This window comes from Choloepus didactylus, chromosome 7, assembly GCF_015220235.1.
Source record: "Choloepus didactylus isolate mChoDid1 chromosome 7, mChoDid1.pri, whole genome shotgun sequence".
NCBI classification, from domain to species: domain Eukaryota; kingdom Metazoa; phylum Chordata; class Mammalia; order Pilosa; family Megalonychidae; genus Choloepus; species Choloepus didactylus.
The window spans coordinates 94,936,686-94,959,320 of record NC_051313.1 but is presented as its reverse complement, the minus strand read 5'-3'; the positions used below and the strand labels follow the sequence as shown (position 1 = coordinate 94,959,320).

At 39.8% G+C, this 22,635-nt stretch overlaps 1 protein-coding gene across 2 annotated transcripts in view; it reads right to left on the bottom strand.

Moving 5' to 3' along the window:
• Positions 1-19,282, bottom strand: part of COL21A1 (collagen type XXI alpha 1 chain) — a 211,668-nt gene extending 192,386 nt beyond the window's left edge. Inside the window, exon 1 of one of the 2 annotated variants that reach the window (XM_037844101.1) lies at positions 19,094-19,282. The gene's annotated coding sequence lies outside the window, so the exon portion shown is untranslated. The remainder of the gene's footprint in view (positions 1-19,093) is intronic. The other variant, XM_037844100.1, reaches the window with a different exon arrangement.
• Between the last annotated feature and the right edge of the window lie 3,353 nt (positions 19,283-22,635).

Here is a 22,635-nt window from a genome sequence, read left to right as displayed (position 1 = left end):
CACACAAAAAACCCTCCATTACCATCAGGCAAATTATGTCAAGTCCCTTAAATAGGCCATGCTCACTCCCAGTTCTAAGCCTTTTCCTATAACATAACTGTATTTGGTTAATAAATATCATAAACTTACAGAAACTTGGCTTTAAAATAAGCACCTTTATGTGCAAGAAAGAAACTGAACGCACAGGGTAAAAAAAAATAGCTCTGAATTTCAGGAGCTTATATGCCTTCAGGTAAACCCACAAGCCTGAGGGTTAAAAAACAATTGTGAACAAGGCCTCCATTCAACTAGTATAAAACAGTGTTGGTGTTCAGATTTTGTAGACACATTTGTCCTAAAAGGGCCTGTGTCCACTCTGATGGGGGGACATCCCGGCCTTACTGGGTTTTAGATATTCTAAGCATCACTCCTTACAAAATTTACAAAAAAGAATCATTCACGGGGGCACTACATCTTTTTTTTTTCCTTGTTTTTCTTTTTTTTTTTTTTTTAACTTTCCCTTCTTTTTTAAATCAACTGTATGAAAAAAAAGTTAAAAAGAAAACAAACATACAATAAAAGAACATTTCAAAGAGACCATAACAAGGGAGTAAGAAAAAGACAACTAACCTAAGATAACTGCTTAACTTCCAACATGTTCCTACTTTACCCCAAGAAAGTTACCTAATATAGCAACATTTCTGTGAACTTGCTCCTACTATATCCATCAGAAATTAACAGACCATAGTCATTCCTGGGCATCCCCAGAACGTTAAATAGCTTATCTGTTCTTCTTGGATTATTGTTCCCCCTTCCTTAATTGCTCTCTACTGCTAGTTCCCCTACATTCTACATTATAAGCCATTTGTTTTACATTTTTCAAAGTTCACATTAGTGGTAGCATATAATATTTCTCTTTTTGTGCCTGGCTTATTTCGCTCAGCATTATGTCTTCAAAGTAGTGCCCCCTTGAGGAGCCTGTGGAGAATGCAGGGGTATTGGCCTACCCCACCTCCACGGTTGCTAACATGACCACAGACATAGGGGACTGGTGGTTTGATGGGTTGAGCCCTCTACCACAGGTTTTACCCTTGGGAAGACGGTTGCTGCAAAGGAGAGGCTAGGCCTCCCTATGGTTGTGCCTAAGAGCCTCCTCCCGAATGCCTCTTGGTTGCTCAGATGTGGCCCTGTCTCTCTAGCTAAGCCAACTTGAAAGGTGAAATCACTGCCCTCCCCTCTACGTGGGATCAGACACCCAGGGGAGTGAATCTCCCTGGCAACGTGGAATACGACTCCCGGGGAGGAATGTAGACCCGGCATCGTGGGACGGAGAACATCTTCTTGACCAAAAGGGGGATGAGAAAGGAAATGAAATAAGCTTCAGTGGCAGAGAGATTCCAAAAGGAGCCGAGAGGTCACTCTGGTGGGCACTCTTATGCACACTTTAGACAACCCTTTTTAGGTTCTAAAGAATTGGGGTAGCTGGTGGTGGATACCTGAAACTATCAAACTACAACCCAGAACCCATGAATCTCGAAGACAGTTGTATAAAAATGTAGCTTATGAGGGGTGACAATGGGATTGGGAAAGCCATAAGGACCACACTCCACTTTGTCTAGTTTATGGATGGATGAGTAGAAAAATAGGGGAAGGAAACAAACAGACAAAGGTACCCAGTGTTCTTTTTTACTTCAATTGCTCTTTTTCACTCTAATTATTATTCTTGTTATTTTTGTGTGTGTGCTAATGAAGGTGTCAGGGATTGATTTGGGTAATGAATGTACCACTATGTAATGGCACTGTAAACAATCGAAAGTACGATTTGTTTTGTATGACTGCATGGTATGTGAATACATCTCAATAAAATGGAAATTAAAAAAAAAAAAAAAGAAGAAGGCAAATTTAAAAAAAAAAAAAGAAAGAAAAACAAGGAAAAAAAAAAAAGATGTAGTGCCCCCTTGAGGAGCCTGTGGAGAGTGCAGGGGTATTCGCCTACCCCACCTCCATGGTTGCTAACATGACCACAGACATAGGGGACTGGTGGTTTGATGGGTTGAGCCCTCTACCATAAGTTTTACCCTTGGGAAGATGGTTGCTGCAAAGGAGAGGCTAGGCCTCCCTATATTTGTGCCTAAGAGTCTCCTCCTGAATGCCTCTTTGTTGCTCAGATGTGGCCCTCTCTCTCTGGCTAAGCCAACTTGAAAGGTGAAATCACTGCCCTCCCCCCTACGTGGGATCAGACACCCAGGGGAGTGAATCTCCCTGGCAACGTAGAATATGACTCCCGGGGAGGAATGTAGACCCGGCATCGTGGGACGGAGAACATCTTCTTGACCAAAAGGGGGATGTGAAAGGAAATGAAATAAGCTTCAGTGGCAGAGAGATTCCAAAACGAGCCGAGAGGTCACTCTGGAGGGCACTCTTACGCACACTTTAGACAACCCTTTTTAGGTTCTAAAGAATTGGGGTAGCTGGTGGTGGATACCTGAAACTATCAAACTACAACCCAGAACCCATGAATCTCGAAGACAGTTGTATAAAAATGTAGCTTATGAGGGGTGACAATGGGATTGGGAAAGCCATAAGGACCACACTCCAGATTGTCTAGTTTATGGATGGGTGAGTAGAAAAATAGGGGAAGGAAACAAACAAACAGACAAAGGTACCCAGTGTTCTTTTTTACTTCAATTGCTCTTTTTCACTCTAATTATTATTCTTGTTATTTTTGTGTGTGTGCTAATGAAGGTGTCAGGGATTGATTTGGTGATGAATGTACAACTATGTAATGGTACTGTGAACAATCGAAAGTACGATTTCTTTTGTATGACTGCATGGTATATGAATATATCTCAATAAAATGAAGATAAAAAAAAAAAAAAAAAAGAATGATTCACAGAACACTACGCAATGTTCATTAAGTGCCAAACCAACCTCATACCTTCTTTGATAGGAGTATTTGGCTGACACTAGGAGAATACTGTGCACATGATACTTTAAAAAGGCAAACAGATAAATGTAAGCTGGATTACAAAGCTAACTAAATGACACCTGATATCATAGGAGTATTTGGCTGACACTAGGAGAATACTGTGCACATGATACTTTAAAAAGGCAAACAGATAAATGTAAGCTGGATTACAAAGCTAACTAAATGACACCTGATATCAGCCTGCTACAAGGTTTCTAGTAATGTGGCTTAGAATGCTGACATTTGCACTAATTGTTATTGTATTTTGAGTGAGACCACTGATGACTTGCAAATCAAATTTTCAGCCATTCTAATTGATTGAATGAAAGACTTTTGATTAAAAAAGATCTCAGCTGGATAAATAACGGGCCACCAGCAAGAAGGAAAAATAATCAAGAGAAACACATGAACGTTCTGAGATGCAAAATCTGGATAGTGCTGAATAGAAATAAGATGACATAACAGCAGCAGATCTGAGTAGGCTAAAAGGTTTTAGCTGATGGTAAACTGAGGTCACTAGTGTGAACTAGCTGCCAACAATTAGTTTGCTCTTTGGCTACTCTGAAAAAAGAACAAGGCTACACCCCTTTTATTCAGCAACCAATGGTCAGAGAGTATCAAAACTGAACGAGTCAAAGGAAAGCTGACCAGAGATAAGACATAACCCCAAACCATTTTTTTTAAAAATCCATTTTTTAGCATAGAGTTCCACTTGGGTCATCATGTTAGCCTTCTTCAAATACTAGCAAGACTGCCACATGGAAAAAAAAAAAAAAAAAAAAATAGCCTTGTCCCCATCACTCCCTGAGTAACAAACTAAAACCAAAGCATAGAAACTCCAGGGAAGAAGTTTTCAGTGTAATTTAAGGAAAACATTTTGAAAAATGGAGATGTCCCTAAAACTAAAAGTTTCCCATCATGTTTGCTAAAGCTGCCCATATGCAATATGCCAGAAATGGGTTGGCTTTTACAATGGGGATTTAGAAACTTGCAATTTACAGTTCTTAGGCCATGAAAATGTCCAACTTAAGGCATCAGTAGGATGATACCTGGACTCTAAAGACAGGCTGCTGGCATCCAGGACACCTCTGTCAGCTAGGAAGGCACGTGGCTGGCATCTGCTGGTCCTTTGCTCCCGGATTTTGTTACTTTCAGTTTCTGCTTCCAGTGGTTTCCTCTCTGAGCTTCTGTGGGTCTTCTCTTAGCTTCTCCTGGGCCTTTCTCTGTGACCGTCTCTTAATTTCATCTCCTTCAGCTTCTCCAGGGCTTCTTTGAACTCTCTGGGGTTCTTTGGGTCCCCTTCTAGCTTCTCCATGGTTTTTCTCTAAACTCTTAATTTCATCTTTTATAAAGGACTCCAGTAAAAGGATTAAGACCTGCCACGGGGCAACCCTGAATTGAAATACCTAACCAAAAGGTCTCACCTATAATAGGCCTGTACCCAAAGAAGTGGATTAAATAATATAACCTTTACTGGGATACATAACAGCTTCAAACTACCATAAGAGTTATCTGGCATCGGATAATGTCCTCATTAGGGATGATACAGGAAAGGGTTAAGGCATCAAGTATTATTGGGGTAAAAGAGACCATTTTGTAAGATACTTTCAAACCTTATGGTTTGTATTGACCAGAGTGTATGCCCTTTTCCCTATGTGTCCAAACTGAAACACACTTCAAGAGTCCAACTCAATCCCCATGAAGCAAGTCATAACAAAACCAGATGTCTCCCACACTGCTTACTTTCCATATTAGACCATTTGAAGCTTAATAACACACAGTCTTATGTTGATCACTAAAAATTGTGATTGAAATAGTCCATCTCCCAACTATATCAAAAGCAACCTTGCCATAGCCTGCCTCGAGCTCACATGTGGCCTTCTCACAGCACCTTGAGCCATGCTAGGCATCTAGTAGCCACTGAAACTAAAGTTGCTGACTCTTAGCTTCTCTTGGTTTTCATACAGGGCATATCAATGTTTTCACAGTTACCAACATCCCCTTGCTGTAAAAGTGATGAAATAAACGGTATTTGCTTCTTTGAGAGTTTCTATGACTTGATGTCTCAAAATTCCTATATTTTTCCATTTAAAACTTCCAAACTCCATAAAGAGAGTAATAGTTATAAAAGCTAAAACCCATTTTTGCAGCAGCTTTTGAATGTAACAAAAACATGCCTTTTTCCTTTCCCGCTTCTAGAACATAGCAATAGATGGCTCTGAGAAAACAAGGATCCCAGGAGAAGAAAGACTTTGAAGGAAAAGCTAAATTCTAAATCCTCTAGAGTCTGGAGTAACAGACCAAAGTAAAGTCTTGCACTCTAGATAAGCAGGACTACATCTCCTCTTCAACGCAATTTGGAAAGCTTTTCGCTTTATATAAGTGGATCCCTTAAGGACACTCCCTTGGGTAAAATAGGTTGGCCTCACCTAAGGATTGGTAATACCAAAACAAAGAAAGGAAGAGAGAGGAAAAATTTCTTCAACTAACTCTATGACAAATGCTCATCTTTGGGGTGATACCAACGATGGATAAAGTGAGAAACATGCACACATTTATTTTTTAATTTAACTCATTAGTATTCAAAGTTATGAAAATGTGAAATTATAATTATTTCTTTAATTTTATTTAGGCTGCTTTATGCCCAAAGCTCAAACACATGACAGATTACTAGAAGGGAGATTTGGAATTCAACTTGGCAACCATATCCAAAATGATGTAGTAACATTTAAAACCCACAGATTCATTGAATTGCTCAAGTTTAGCATTTAATAATGTAATAGATCTGGCCAAAAAGTATCCAATGTGAAATTAAATTATCCAGTTAAATATCAGAAATATTTGGAGACACAGTTCTGAAAACACAGATGGACAAATGGCTCCAACTATCCTACATAGGTAACTGGCCAGACCAATTTAGAATGAATCAGAGATTAGAAATATTCAGAAAAAAATATTCTTTTTTCCCAATGTTCTCAGATGAGTAGTCTAAAAGTAATTTATTCTGATTTTCCCAGTGCCTCCACAACTTCCTTTTGTCAAGCTTCAGTCAACTTTACTCAATTCACCATGAAGGATTTTTTTTCTACTTAGCAAACTGTATACTTAGTTTATATACTGTGTAGAAATTACTGACTCAATCACAGATTTGAGGAGAGCACAGAGCCAACCACAGACCTCACTTATAAACTTTCAGATTAGTAAATCTGTGGGAAATCAACAACCACAACCTCCTCCTCAAAGTACCCCACCATAAGCCTCAGTGGATTGAGTTTAAGAGCTTTGTTGTATGACAACCAACCCTGCATCAAGAGCATCTACGGGGAAAGCTGCCCCCTTGACTGTGGGTCCTCGAGGACTAGTATCATGTCTTAATCATTGCTGCAACCCCAGCCCCAAGACTATTCTACAGAAAGGATTAAATAAATACTTGCTGAATGGATGAATTAATGCATATCCTATGTAGATGCACCAAAAGCAGGACTGCAGTGACATGGAAGTACTTGACTTAGGGGGCAAATGGAGGCTGAAACCTCGGACATCACTACTTGCCAAGTTGTGTACCCTGGGAGAGACAGAACTGCATCTTCCCAGAAAAAAAGGCTGTCCTGTAATTTTCACAAAGACACAACATGGGCTAACTCTGGGCCTGAACAAAAGTCTCTACAAGTGCAAAATCCAGGAGCTCATGAAAGCTGCCTGAAATGGCAAGCAAGACCAGATGATAACCTTGACCCCATCTAACAATCATGGAGACTTTCTGAGACTGCGCCATATGGCAAAGGTTGACAGCCTTATAAATTCCAGAATCAACACTTGTAGTCACAAGGAATAACTCCGAAAAGCCTCTGTTAGAGTTGCCGGTACATTACTAGCTTCATTAGACACCTCTCCTCTGCATCCTCACTTTTCTCTCCCTAGCACAATATGGCTAAAATCTGGATTTGCATCTTCTCCATGCCCTAGGTTGTGTGGAGGATATCTGCACCCAAAAAAGTAACATACCTTCAGAAATGCAGCTATTCAAACCACAAGTGTGAAAACATGTATAAGTAGGAAGAATATTAATACTTACTGCGGTGGTTTGAAGCTTTATGTACACCAGAAAAACATGTTCTTAAAATTAATCCATTCCAGTGGAAATAAACTCATTGTAAATAGGACCTTTTGAAGAGGCCACTTTAGTTAAGGTGTGACCCACTTCATTCAAGATGGGTCTTAATCCTATTACTGGAGTCCTTTATAAAAAGAATGAATATGGAGAGAGAGAAGAAAGCCACAGAAGCAGTAAGCTGCAACCAACAGAATCTAGAAGAGAAGGGAGAGACCAGCAGATGCTGCCATGTGCCTTGCCACGTGGCAGAGAAGCCAAGGATCGCCAGTAGCTAGTCCTCAGGAAGAAAGCATTGCCCTGATGATTCCTTGATTTGGACATTTTCCTGGACTCTAACCATATGTAAATAAATTCCCATTGTTTAAGCCAAATCATTTCATGGATTTTGCTTTGAGCAGCCTAAGAAACTAAAACACTTACAATAACTAATTTGAGCTATTTTGAATACTTTTATCTGTAAGGCATAATGCTAAAGGTTTTATGTGCATTATGTCATTTAGCCTTCATGGTCACACTATGAAATGGATCCTATGATCCCCACTTGACAGGTGACAAATTAAGCTTAAAAAGGTTAAGTACCATGTACAAAGTCATATAGGTGGTAAGTGGCAGGACCAAGACTTCAAACACACTTCACCTTAGCTATTATCTTATATGGCCTCCCTGTATTAGACATATAACATCCTTCTGGTATAGGAGTAATAAACAGATTATCCTTATTTAAAAAATTTTCTGGTGTCATTTTAGCAAAAGTTTATGATCTGTAATTAGTGTGTCTGGTATTTAAAAGTACATCTAGTAAAATAAGTACTTTATAAATTACAGGAAAATGAATTAATCACGCTATGACGGTTATATCTCTCATTTGTATTGGAATTCAAAATTATAATTTCAAATGTCTCCATCTACAAAGCATGTATTTATGTATTCACTTGTACATTTTATAAGTAAACATGTCTATTTAAAAAAAACAGAACAAAGAAAATCATCCCACCACCCAAACACTCTATTAACATTTTGGTAAAACACGTAATTTAGAGCTCTAAAAATATAATTTGATTACTCATATGAATATGATTTCCTTCCCAAAACCCATAATTCAGAATAAAAAAAAATAGTTTTCAAGCACTGAAAATACCAGTGAAAAAAATTTCATGTACTTCCCAAATGGAGGCCAAAGAAAAATTTGTTTGAGCATACTGAAAAAAAAGAGTTTAAATTTTTCTTGATATAGAAAAACCCATTATTCCATTATTCATCATTCATAGCAACATTAATCTTCAGTGAACATTCAGGAAGCATGTTAAGAATTTTAGGAATTAATGAATTCCACATTTTTCAGACTAATTTCCTCAAACATGTAGCACTTCACATTCCCTTGAACTCTATAAAAAGATCATCGAAGACACAATTTTTTACAGGTTGCCTGATGGCCTGTAAAGGAGCATTCATCCAAGAAAAAGAAAAATCCACAAACGGCAAAATGAAAGAAGAAATTACAACCACACCTGCCCAGCTATCTCTTCCTGCAGGCTTTTCCAAGCTACCAGTTCACAGCAAGTTGGTAGCAAGGCTGGGAAGATGAACCAGGTTTCCTGCTTCCTGGTCCAGGGACCTTCCTGGAAATGATGACAGGGCCCATTAGCTATTACCTGGCACATACAAATGGTAGTATAGAAATGACACATAACTAGAATACAGGGACCTAGTTGCCCATACTAGACACTTACATGCTTGCTGTCACTAAATATACAGGAATCTGAATATGGCTCCATGTGCCTCTGCTCACTTCCCTGTCAGGTGTTCTTAGCCCACCCTCCCTCTTCACCCCTGTTCCCTCCTCATTCGACAGGGACCCAAGAAGGAACTCCGCTTGTACCACTCCAGTTAAGACAGACATCCATGTCATCCCTGCTCCCTGCAGTTTGTATGTCACCTTCTCTACTTTCAGACTTATCCCAGAGGTGTTAGTTAGCAAGTGATTTGAAGGGAAAAAAGTAAAGGAACTGTAAAATGATCAAAAGACAGGCTGCAAAAGAGAAAGGGGATTTTCTACAGGGAGATAGTAGAGAGTTGCCTGCATTCTCAGAATCTTCAGTGTTTATTTAACCACTCCCAATGCCTTTCTCTGGGATAATTGCTCCACTTCTTGCCAAAATATTACTGAAAAACAAAGACTGATACATGTTATGTCAAATGAGAATTAAAAACATTTTGAGAAGAAATTGATACATTATTCTATGCTTTTGATTGTTCTAAATTTAAATCAGAACTATTTTTGCCTTATGCAACTTTTTTGTTTCAAGATGTTTACAAATGTTATTTTCATGTAACAAATTGCAGGGAGTTTTCCATTTAATAAAAGAAAACCACTGGGACATCATCAACATGGTGACATAAACAGCTACTGAAAACTTCTCTCCAGAGATTCAACAAAAAAAAAAGGACAATTCTGAATTGTTTGAAACTCTGGAGGAGGAAATAGACTGGAGAAGGACCCTGCAAATGTGGAAATTGAAGAAAGAGAAGAAATATCAGGTAGGAATCTTCCATCCTGGCCCAGCTGCTCCTTTCCCCTCCCCCTCACTTGGTCTCAGTGTAGGAAAGGCACAGAATCTGCAGACAGGACCCCTCCCATCATGGACACAGATTATAAAATCTCTCACAGCACTGAGACGTACCTCCACCTTATGAAGACCTGAGGGACAGGGAAGGACACCCCAAGGCTCAGTTCAGTGAGGGACAAAGAGACTTAGAAAAAGTGGACAGAAACTGTATTTCCAGCCCTGGGTCTGAAAGCCCTTCCCCCACCCTTGAGGGAAGAAGCAACCAGCAGCCATTTCCTTGGAGTACTTTGCCACAGATGGAGCCCCACATCAAGCCAGATTTTGGCCAGCAAAGTGAGAGCATAGGAATCCCACAATTTCAGTTCACCTGTGTAGACACAGCCTTTGCTCAGAAGCAAAGCAGCTTCTGAGGACAATTAAATTACCAAACGGTGCCATCTACTGGACAGTCCAGAAGGTTCAAGGGACTTGAAACACTTAAAAAGATGCTTCAGGTCCTTTCTGAGTACCACAGGAGCCAGTCTACACACCCTATATGGAAACCTGGTCCTCCTTTGGCTGAGAAATATGGAAGACCCAACTGTTAAAGCAGACCTCTAAAACAAACCTAGGTCTTGCTGGCCAGCAGAAAACAGAGCACCACTGAAAGCCAGCAGATTTGTATTACCACATACAGTGAACTTGCTAGGATGCCCAGTGCCTACCTCACATCCCTGGGCAGGCCACAGTGGGTGCCTGATTTTAGGGGGAATACTAGGGAGGGGGGACAGAGCCAATCTGACAACTGGTCAGTGAGAGGAACAAAGAAAAGATAGAGATCAAAGTCAATCAACAAGAAAACCCTGGGCAAAAGAGAGAAAACAACCTCCAGAATAAACTAATCAAGAAAATCAGGTGCCTAAAAAGCAAAATATCATGAGCCACACCAGGAAACACAAAGATATGGCCCAGTCAGAGGAACAAACTAACACCTCAACTGGGATTCAGGAGTTGAAATAACTAATTAAAGATGTTCAAACAAATCTTCTAAATCAAATGAATGAGTTAAAAGAAAATGTGACAAAAGAGATGGAGGATATAAATAAGACACTGGGTGACCATAAGAAAGAATTCATAAGCTTGAAAAAACAAATGGCAGAACTTATAGGAATGAAAGGCACAATAGAAGAAATGAAAAAAAAAAATGGAGACATACAACAGCAGACTTGGAGAGGCAGAGGAAAGGATTATCGAACTAGATGACAGGACATCTGAAATAATACACACAAAAGAACAGATAGGGAAAAGAAAGGAAAAATATGAGCAGGTGTTCAGGGAACTAAGTGACAACATGAAGCACACTAATATACATCTTATTGGTGTCCCAGAAGGAGAAGACATGGGGAAGGGGGCAGAAAGAATCATAGAGGAAATAACGAAAATTTCCCAACGCTTATGAAAGACACAAAATTACATTTTCAAGAAGTACAGCATACTCCAAACAGAATTGATCCAAATAGACCTACTCCAAGACACTTACTAATCAGATTTTCAAATATCAAAGACAAAGAGAGAATTCTGAAAGCAGCAAAGGAAAAGCAATCTATCACATACAAGGGAAGCTCATTAAGACTAAGTACAGATCTCTCAGCAGCATCCATGGAAGTGGGAAGGCAGTGGTATGATATATACAAGATACTGAAAGAGAAAAACTGCCAACAAAGAATCCTATATCCAACAAAACTGTCCTTCAAAAATGAGGGAGAATTTAAAATATTTACAGGTAAACAGATACTGAGAGAGTTTATGAACAGGAGACCTCCTCTACAAGAAATACTAAAGAGAGTGCTTACAGACAGAGAGGAAAAGACAGGAGAGAGAGGTTTGGAGAAAAGTGTAGAAATGAAGATATCAGGGGATAGAAAGGGTGGAGATTGGGCATTTGATGCTGAAGGAGTACAGAATGTTCAACAGGATTGAATGTATAGATCCAGAAATGGACAACACAATACTGTGTGATGATAGCACAATATTGTAAGTACCCTGAACAAAGACAACTGTGAGTATGGTTGAAAGAGGAAGGTTAGGGGTATGTATGATACCAGAAGGAAAGATAGAAGATAAAGACTGACACTGTATCACTTAGTGAAACCTAAAGTGGTCAAGGAGTGTGATTAAACGTACAAATATGTTTTTACATGAGGGAAAACAAATGAATAACTTTATAAGGTGTTGAAAATGGGATGGTATTGGGGGAAAAATAAATCAATGCAAACCAGAGTCAATAGTTAACAGTAACATTGTGAAATACTTCTGTTAATTGTAACAAAGTCAATATACCAAAGGTAAATGTTTATAAGGGGGGATATAGGGAGGGGTATGGGGTTCTTGGCATTGTGGTGTTGTCTGATCTTTTTATTTATTTATTTATTTGTCATCTTTTTTTTTTCTTTTTCTTTTTCTTTTTTTCTTTTATCTCCTCTTCCTCTTTATTTGTGGAAGAAATAGAAATGCCTTCATATAGATTGTGGTGGCAAATACACAACTATGTGATTATACCAGGAACAATATTTTAAAATTTCAACTTCTGTGTGAGACCAAAGGAAGAGATGTTTATTTGGTGCAAAATCTATCTTTTCTTTCACACACTATGTAATTTAACTTGTATGGTCAGTTCATTCAAACAACATAATTAAAGGGAACTTTGAATAGGGAGTGATATCTGGTTGGTTTGTACAGGTTAGTGTGAAATCCTGATACATCCCAGAGTAATTTGGGCAGAGAATAAAAATGTATTTGCAAAGCCCCCTTGAGGGACTGGGGAAAAATGTGGAAATATTAAACTTCCCCACCTGGGGAATTACTGATATTCTCACAAGCACTGGGGACTACCAATTTAGAAGGTTGAGTCCTCAATCTTGGGGCTTGCCCTTATGAAGCTTAATACTGCAAAGGAGAGGCTAATCCTATATAATTGTGCCTGAGAGTCACCCCTTAGAACCTCTTTTGTTGCTCATATGTGGTCTCTCTCTCTAAGCCAACTCTTGCAGGTATACTCACTGCCCTCCCCACTACATGGGACATGACTCCCAGGGGTGTAAATCTCCCTGGCAATGTGGGACATGACTCCTGGGGGATGAACCTGGACCCAGCATTGTGGGATTGAGAAAGCCTTCTTGATCAAACAGGGGAAGAGAAATGAAACAAAATAAAGTTTCAGTGGCTGAGAGATCTCAAATGGAGTTGAGAGGACATTCTGGAGGCTATTTTTATGCATTATATAGATATCACTTTGTAGTTTTTAGTATATTGGAATAGCTAGAAGGAAATACCTGAAACTGTGAACTACAACCCAGTAGCCCTGATTCTTGAAGACAATTGTATAACTATATAGCTTACACTGTGTGACTGTATGATTGTGAAAACCTTGTGGCTCACACTCCCTTTATCCAATGTATGGACAGCCAAGTAGAAAAATAGGGACAAAAAGTAAATGAATAATAGGCAGGGATGGGGGGGTGTTTCAGGTGTTCTTTTTACTTTAATTTTTCTTCTTCTTTTTCTTTTTTTTTTTTTTTTGCAGTAATGAAAATGTTAAAAAATTAATTGTGGTTATGAATGCACAACTATATGATGGTACTGTGAACAACTGATTGTATAGTATGTGAATATATATCAATAAAATTGAACTTAAAAAAAAAAACACATAATGGTTATTAATAGACTCATTACTGAACTTTGCAAATTCTTCCCTTAATCCCCAGGATCTAGGAGAGCCACACTCTTGGTAGACACTTAGTAACTATTTGATGAATGGCAGAACACATACAAAGAATGTTCCTTCCTCTTTTATCTTTAATATTCTACTTCATTCTGGATAATGAAGCACATACTTAGACATACCCCATTTGGTGAAATCAACCACTTTCTTCCTAACAAAGTAGCAAAATGCATATACAAAAGTTTTAGATCATGGAGTCACCTATGGATTTCAGTTGCCATAAAAATGAGCTACATGTTTTCAATGTTTGTGTTTATTTACTCATGTTATACAATGAAAACAAATGAAATACTAAATTTCCAAGGAATATTTTTAGAACAAATTTTCTATAAAATTCAAACTTCACAGGAACTTCTTTTTACTTTGAATAAGGAAAGTAATTTTCTTGGTCCATAATCTTTTCTTCTTGACATTGTTAACTGTAAAAACAAACAGTTAATGGGTAACATAACACTACAATCGTGGCTAAATTGACCTAGATCAAAACAAGACAAGTCAAAACAAAACCTAACTAAACACTGAATCAAACACAAGCAATTGGCAAGATTCCCAGAAGGTCACCAAACTTGGACTTGAGAAAATTGCCAACGTTTCCTGAAATTTTCAAAGATATCTCTGAGTTTTTCATTAGTAAAAATCAAAATGCCAAAGAAACAACAAAGAGAAAAATTAAATTGAATACTCTGAAAAGACAAACCATATATAGAAAAAAAATATGCATTCTTTTCACAAATTATAGCTATAGATTTATTTTTCTTGGCTTTGAGAACATATTGTTTTAAGCGGTTTTTCTTCAAGGAAATCTTGTTGTTGTTGTTGTTGTTAGGAAGTAGAATTTCTGGAAAGAAAAAATTTGATACCTATAGCCAAGCTGTCATCTAAATATGTTGAACCATGTCCCTGCTAACAGTGTATGAGAATGCCTGTATTCCCTCAAACCCTTGTCAACATTAGGTTTTATGCTTTTTTTTTTTATTCCACATCAATCTGTTAGGCTAAAATATTATCAGTTTGTTTCCTTGATTTGCCTTTATTTTACTACTAATACAATTGAGCATCTTTTATATACACTTGTAGACCATTTGTACTCTTTTTTTTATCATCTCCCTTTCAATAATTTTTGTTCATTTTTTTCCTATTGGGGTGTTTCATGTTTTCTTTATTGATTTTAAAGTTCAATATGTGTTATGTCATGAGTTGTTAAGGGAATCTTCTAAATAGATAACCCTGGAATCAAACTGGGATAAGTGGGACTGGCAGATCTACAGTATTCCAATGACATTCTACTTTGGATTGTGTGCCTCTTTGTTAATTGACATTTCAGAAGGCAAGATAGTTGAATGAAACATACGTAGAACACAGGACACCTAAATTGTAATCCAGTGCTTCCTATTCACAAGCCCTTGGCCAAGAATGATGTCTCCAAGACTCTGTTTCCTCATTTATATCAGAAAAGTTCCAGTGTCCCTTACCATTCTAAAAATTCCATGAGATCACAAGAATTTCATGGATAGTTAATGTGTAAACATGTTATGGGGCCTGTCTTTATAAAGGGCATTATTACTCCTTTTCACAATAAATTAACCAACCTTGGTTAATTTATTGTTCAAAGTGTAGTGTTCTTTCTGAGATGCTTAAAGCACTTCACTTATTCTGAAACAAATTCCTCCTTAACTACAACAGGAAAACCATGAGATGAAAACATTTATATTAACAACTAAAATTACTATTCCTTTTTAGGATCCAAGTTTTGAGTTGAAAACAGAAATAGAGCACCCCCTTAAACCATTCATTAATGCCCAGTGTAAAATAATAGCAAATGCTTATTAAACATTTACAATGAACCAGATGCTGTTCTAAGGACTTTACTTACATTAACTCATTTAATCCTCACAACAATCCCACTGAGATAGGTGCTATCACCCCTATTTTACAGATGAGGAAACAGAAGAAAATAGAGGGTATATACTTTTTCCAAGTTCAAACTAGTTAGTGATGGAGCCAGGACTCAATAGCACGCAGACAGATTGCAGAGTATGTGTTCTTAACCAAGAGTCTATGCAGAAAATTGGGGAACTCAGTATCCATGGCTAATTCTCTTCCTGTGAGATTGGCCCACCTGCCAGGAATAAACATGTCAACTTTGTTTCTCACAAGAAAGTTAATGAATTAAGCTAAAGAATTACTCTTGCATGCTGAGAAATATAATTCAAAGCTAATAACAAAATAAAATGAATATATACATCCAATTCCTTTGATGTGTTTTCCTCACAAGAGTTGAAAGATTGGCCTTAATAGTAAAACCATGCAATTAGGAGCAAATGGGGCACTCAAAATGATCCTAAATGAATGTCAGGTAACTCTCAACAAATCCTTTCTGAGTGAGCCAGGTTATATAAACCAAGAGCAATTAAGCTTACTTCTTTATGATTAGTTCTGCTCTGGACCTTATGTTTATCCATAGAGAATCATAAAGTGACTGTGGGGCATTACAATATTGATGATTCAATTCCTAATTGGTCACTCACTGCAAGCTATACTGCCATTTCCTGTCACTCTGAATTGCAACATCCCAGATTCTCTCATTTCTTCAGCTAAATTATCCAGTACACATAATTTCATTACTGAGAGCTTGCATTTGGGTCTCATAAGCCTTCATTTTCCAAAGTAAGAGATGTGCCTCTGACCTTCCTTTTTCATCCCCTCAGCTACTCTTCATTCCATAGTGAGCCAAAAGGAATCCCTACTTTCATTTAATTGTGATTACATTTAATATAATAACATTATATTGTAATATTAAAGTGTCCTAGTGGGGATATAATTTTCTGAATGGAGAAGTTACTACAATGCTTATAGCATATATGTGGGGACTTGCATTATGTTTAGTCTTCTAGAAATCACATAAGATTGGTAATAGGCTGGATATATCCCCTTGCAATTAAAGATTCAAGATATGTCATAAAAAGGCATTCTACATTAGAAATCTAATATTTAACTTATCACTGAAATTAAGGAGAATCAAGACTAATTTCTAAGTACAGAATTATTTGGCATCCTTTCTGGAATTAATATTATACATATTCTTTCACTAGAACTATTTGGTCCCAAGAGGATCATCCAGATAAGTTACAATCAAACAATGTGAAAGGAATTGTGTTTTGTGTGTGTTTGGAGCCATTTTTAAATCATTGCAGTTAAGGAGGAAAAAGCCTTCTTAAATGACCTCACCTACCCCTTTTACCAGTTTAGGCTTGTCCTTGCTCTATGTCCTCATTTTTCTTTCTCTTATATTGTCTTGAACAAGCCTTGAGGTAAGTGGATAAGGTTTAATTTTATTCTTCCTCAAAATCTAATAAATACCAGATAGTTCTTTCAAACTGGTTCTCTTGGAGGCCACACCATGCCGGTTTTAGATGCTCTATCACTATTTGAATTTTCTTTTATAAGGACTGGTATTCTGGAGAGTCAGATTTTAAGGCTATTTAACTGTGAACATTAATAGATTATAACTCCACCAGAAGGTAAAGTCCTTCACCAGGGACAATGAATAGATAAAAGACCAGGGTGTTGATTTGAACCTAATCTAAAAAAATTATCTAGGAAGCCCTACACAAAACTAAGGACACACACTATTATTATGAAGATAAATTTAATTCATTCACATACTGGTAAAAAGGAAAAACTAGAAATTCTAAGGGTGTGGTTGGCAGATAAATAAAAATATGTTCATGTATCAACACTTTTTTTTATTTTAAGGTGTCTGGGGATTAGGTTTTTTATTTTGTGTGTATGCACCCACTCACTTGTACACACATATGTTTGAGGCCAACAAATTTAATTTGCTAAGTGCTAGACACTTTAAAAGCATTATTTTGTTTAATTCTCACAACACTGAGAACTATGAGGTAAGGGTTGTTCTACTAGAGTGCCCATTTTACAGATGAGGAAAATGAGGCTCAGAGAAGTTACGTAATTGTCCAAGAGCACAAAGCAAGCAGAACAGAAGAGTCTTGAACCAGGTCTGTCTCAGGCCAAGGCCCCTATTCTCCTAACCATTACCTATATTCCCCCCAGTTCTCTGAACACAAGCTCCCTACCTGCCTCTTAACACGTCCATATACCTCAATCACAAATTGGCACAGGGAACAGCAGCTTGGAAAGTAAATGTACCAGAAAGTCTTGGTACAGTTAACTGTGCTCAGTGCAGCACAAATCTGACTAGAGTTATGCCTAGTCTAGATTTTTTTTTATCCAATGTTAGATTTTCCAATCCTTTTAAACCGATTTGCAAAGTCATTCTATTTTTGTACTAATGGCTTAGGAGCAGCTGGATTGTTTTAAGCCAAAATTTTGAAATCTCAGATATCTATTAAGAGAAAAAAAGAGGTCCACTTCAGATAATCCAGAGACCTGCAACAATGAACTCCCTTCTATTCTGAAGAATTGGCATGAATCCCTTAAACCTCCAATTGCTTAAACAACAAAAAAATACTGCACACATGTCCTGTAATCCACAGGGATGACAGTGAAAATCCAGGATCATCTCAACTGGTGCCAAAGATTTGTGTTATTATAGCCAGAAGACTCATACGTACATTTCTCTCTGGCTTCATTCCACCTTTTAAAAAAAGAAAAAATTCCTATTCTCTACTAAAACAAATATGCGAATTCTACTGCGTAAAAATTATTCAAGACATGACTAAGTCTCTACCCCTTATTGATCTTCCAATAATCTACAGTTTTGTTTGTTCTTTTTAATATGGGCAATATCCTATTGATCAATGTGTAAGATTTTCTGAAAAGTCATCTGTTTCCTCCTCCCTCTGAGGAGGGGAATTTGCAAGTTTCTGCCCTTAACCTTAATTTAGTTCTAACCCAGAAGTTCTCAAATTTAAGCAAGCACTAGTGTCGCCTGGAGGGCTCCTTAGGCATCGATGGTTGCCCCCCACCCCCACCCCCACCCTCAGTGTTGCCTTTTCAATAGGTCTAAGGTAGGGCTGAATGCTAATTTTTGCCTTTCCAACAAGTTCCCAGATAAGGCTGATGCTGCTGGCTCAAGACCACACTTTGAGAACTGCTTCTGTCACCCACTCATTCCCAAACTAGGCTGTATATTGGAATCACCTGTAAGAAGTTTTTTTAAATGTTGATGCCCAAGTCCCACTCCCAGAGATTCTAATTTAAATTGGTTTGGGGTGCTGTTCAAGCACTGAATTTTTTAAAGCTCCCAGGGTGATTCTACTGTGCAGCAACCTTGGGAAACCTCTGGTCTACCCTACTCTCTCGCACAGCCCTGAGCTCTCAGTGTCAAACTCCTGGTGCGCCACGTGTGGACGCTGGAAACACTTCCAAGAAGACGAGGGGCGAGGAGGATGAGCTTAGGGGCGTAATCACCACACATTAGCCTTTCTCAGAAGTGGGAAATCGGCGCCCAGCAAACCTCCGAAGATTAGTTAACCTCCCCCTACCCCATCACTACCCCCCCCCCCAAAAAAAAAAAAAACTTTGCAAGACAAACCCAGGCATCCCTGCCGCCAGCCTGGGTGCGGGGATTAACAGACGGTTCAGCAACCTCCTCAGGGCGAGTTGAACAATGCACCCACGGGACACCCAAAATGCCAAACTGCCCCCCTCAGAGGGCCAGCCCTGAAGCCCCCTAAATATCATTCTGGGAAGAAAAGTGGAGAGGGCGATGTCAATCTTACCTGGCGCGGCGTCCAGGGTCGGCGTTGCCGCTGCAGCCAGCTGCGGGTTCCGCGAGGTTACGTGGGTTTCCGGGACAGCGAGAAGCCCCAGCCCGGTGGAGACCTGGGCTGAAAGGGGTTTGCTGCGCTCCGCCCGGAGTCGCGTCTCCCAGCAGCGGCCACTGCGGAGAGCGCGGCTCGGAAACTCGCTCTCAGCCCCCTGGAGGCGGAGCCCGGGAGATAAGATTCGCGCTCCCCACCCGCCCCCATTCCGGGGACGCAGGCCAGAGGGTGGGTTTTGGATCTGAATCTTGAACTGCGAACTGCTAGTGTAACCCTGATAAAAATATTCCCAGTGCAAATACTGCTAGAACCAGAAAATGCACGGCTGGGGAGTTAAAATGAGGGTGAAGAAAGATGAGAGAGCCTTGAAGAGAAGCAGAATATGGGACTATGCGGGAAGCAGGAAAGATAAAAGCAGCTCAGAGATTGAAAGGGCAAGCACTAAAAGAGACTAGCACCAGGGGAGCATCGCCTTTCTCCCTGGGCCTCTGAGAAGAACCGCTATTTCCAGGCGCCAGAGTCAGTCACTCTGGTCCGCCTTGCCTTTAATCTAAAATAACACCTGCCAAAAAATCTAAGGGGAGTTCATTTTCAAAGAGTCAGGTAGGCAGTTACCTGTGAGGTTTTAGGAGTTACAGGGAAGTCTAGGAATAAGGTTACTGCCTGAGGACAATAAAGGGATGCTCGGTTCTCTGCCCCTTTAAGTCCATTCTCCACAGGGCACCCCAAAAGCCCTTTAACATTCCTATGTTTGGAACCCCAATTTCCTCTGACCCCTGACTGACTCTCACCAGTCACTCAATCTGCTCGCCTGCCAAAGCAGCCTACGTGCCCCTCCTTGTACACACTAATGTGTTCTTGTCTCACTTGCTGTTTCTTCTGCCTCCAAAGCTCAGTCCTAGTTCTTATAATAGTCTGCTTTGCTGCATTCCGTTTTTGACTCACATGTCATTTCCAGAGAGTCCTTACTGCACACACTTATCCAAATGGAACCCACCCCACCCCCGCACACATATCTATCCATTCCCCATCCCCTCACCCCACTTTATTTTCAATGGATAATTTATTGATATTTGAAATTATATTATTTGTTTGTTCTTATATTTTGTATCCATCTAAAAGGAGGCTCTAGAGGGCAGGGGACAGTACATGGAACATAGTAGGTGCTCAAGAAATATTTACTGAATGAATGTGTAAATTAATCACACAGGAGACTTTTCACAAAGAAAGGCTTTCCTTCAATGACTGAATCCCACTGAATTCAGGTCAGATACAAATATCTCCATGGGATGATAATTTCTAGCATTTCCTCATTTATTCATTCACTCATTCATACATTCATGTCAGAGTATTGCTATGCAATTATAATATGTTTCCTCATTGGTCACATCAGTGAAAATATACTAGTGATCTTCCAATATGAAGACATGAATAGCAATTTCCTAAATAATACTCATTAATGAAGAGAGTTTCCCAACATCTCATCAAATGGCCTCTTCCCCTACTAGGCAGAAGAAACTGAAGCCTGCCCAAACCAAAATCTACACCCATCTTTTTTCTGCTTCCCATCTATTAAAATGGCAAAGGGGTCCCTCCATTTAGCACTGTGTTCCATCTCTGACTCCTTAGGGGCCACATATATTGATGGTTCCATTTTCTCCTCTGTCTTTAACCACTTCCTCTTTAATAATTTATTTGAACTTGTTCCAGACTCTCTTATCCCAACTAATTATGTACTGTTTCTCTTACCACTTTCTGAAACTGCTCCCACTATGGTCCCTAACAACCTCCTATATTCAATGGACCAGGGATACTTTACCAGATTCTGACTAGGGATGCTGGAGATGGGGCCTGGGCATCCATATTTTGTAGAAGGTCCCCACCTTATTATAGTGCACACTGCTTGTTAAGAACTATTGTAAAGGTTATATATCAGTCCTTTCATTTCTTAATCTCTCAGCAGTCTTTGACCCAAATGGCCCCTTCCCTATCCTTCTTGAAATGCTCTCTTCCCCTGTCCTCATTGGTTTTTCTTCTCCCTTTCACTGTCTGCTATAGACTCTTCTGCCCATCACTAAGTGCCCATCCCCAGATCATCTTCTCTTCTCTCAAAAAAGCTCTCCTTAAGCCATTTTAGCCATTCACATAACTTCATTAAAATCTGAGGTTCTGTTTGGCCCTCAGGGAATCTTCTAAACTCTTGAATTTCTATTTAGTATTTTATGTACAAAAGTATATGTTGGAGAAACCAAGATGGCAGCTAAGTGAGACAAGGCTAAGGAACACCTCTGTGGAAAACACTAGATAAGGACCAGAGAGTGACCCGGAATACTGGTTACAGCGATGTGCCAGCTGGACGAGATCTGCTAGTTCCCAGGGGCTGTATATTTGGTGAAACTGAGAGTCTGCATTCTGAAACAAGTGAGTAAGCTGGCTGGAAGTCCCACAGCTACGTGGCGATCCTGGGAAGCCAGGGTTTGGCGGCTGGAGACCAACGGGCTCTTTTAATAAAAAAAAAAAGAAAAAAGGGGAAAACCCAGGAGCTGCTGCAGGTGTGATCGGCTGCAGGTGCAATCATGGGAAACACGCAGTAAAACACAGCAAGAGGGGCTGGGCCGGCCTCTCGGTGTCTGGCCTGGAAGATCTGGAAGATAGCCTGCTGCAGATATCCCTGGGGCTGGGGGAATGGAGCAGAGAGCCAGAAGCTTAAAGAATCCCCGCGGCTAGCAGTTCGCTCCCAGGAGGGCTGGATAAACTCCTGCCTGGGGCCATGCCCACAGCCCGGAGCCCCGCCAGTCATCCCGGAGCTGGGAAGGAGGAACTGTGCGAGGAGGAGGGTGTGGAGACACCCCGTTACGCCATTTTTGCATAAGGCTGAAAGTGAGCCAGCTCGGCCCGGCGGCCCGGGGCTTCCCTTGAGGGACAGTGTGTGCTGATGACGTAGCACAGCATTACCTCAGCAGAGGTCCTGGAGGATCACGGCTGGGCGGGGGGACCTGCTCGGAGATCCCAGAGACACTACGCCAAGTCCGGTGGTTTGTGGGACATCAAGAGAGAGGGGTTGGAGCTGAAATGAAATGAAGGCTTGGACTCTTGCAGCAGGCTTGAATCTCCGGCAACTGAGGGGATTTGAGTATTGAGGCTGTCCTTCCTCCCTGACCACCCGTACAAGCGCCCCGCATTCAGGGTGGACAGCTCCAGCAACACACCCAGGCTGAGTTCTCCGGCTGGACCCCACAAGAATCATTTCCCCACATAACGCGGGGACAAGGTGGAGAACTGACTTGAGAAGTATAGGTGACTCACAGACACCATCTGCTGGTTAGTTAGAGAAAGTGTATGTCACCAAACAGTGTTTCTGAAAAATTAGATGTTTTTTTTTTTACAGATTAAAAGAACCCTGTCGAGCAGAGCAAATGCCAAGAGGCCAAAAACAACAGAAAATCTCAATGCATATGATAAAACCAGACGATATGGAAAATCCAACTCCAAACACACAA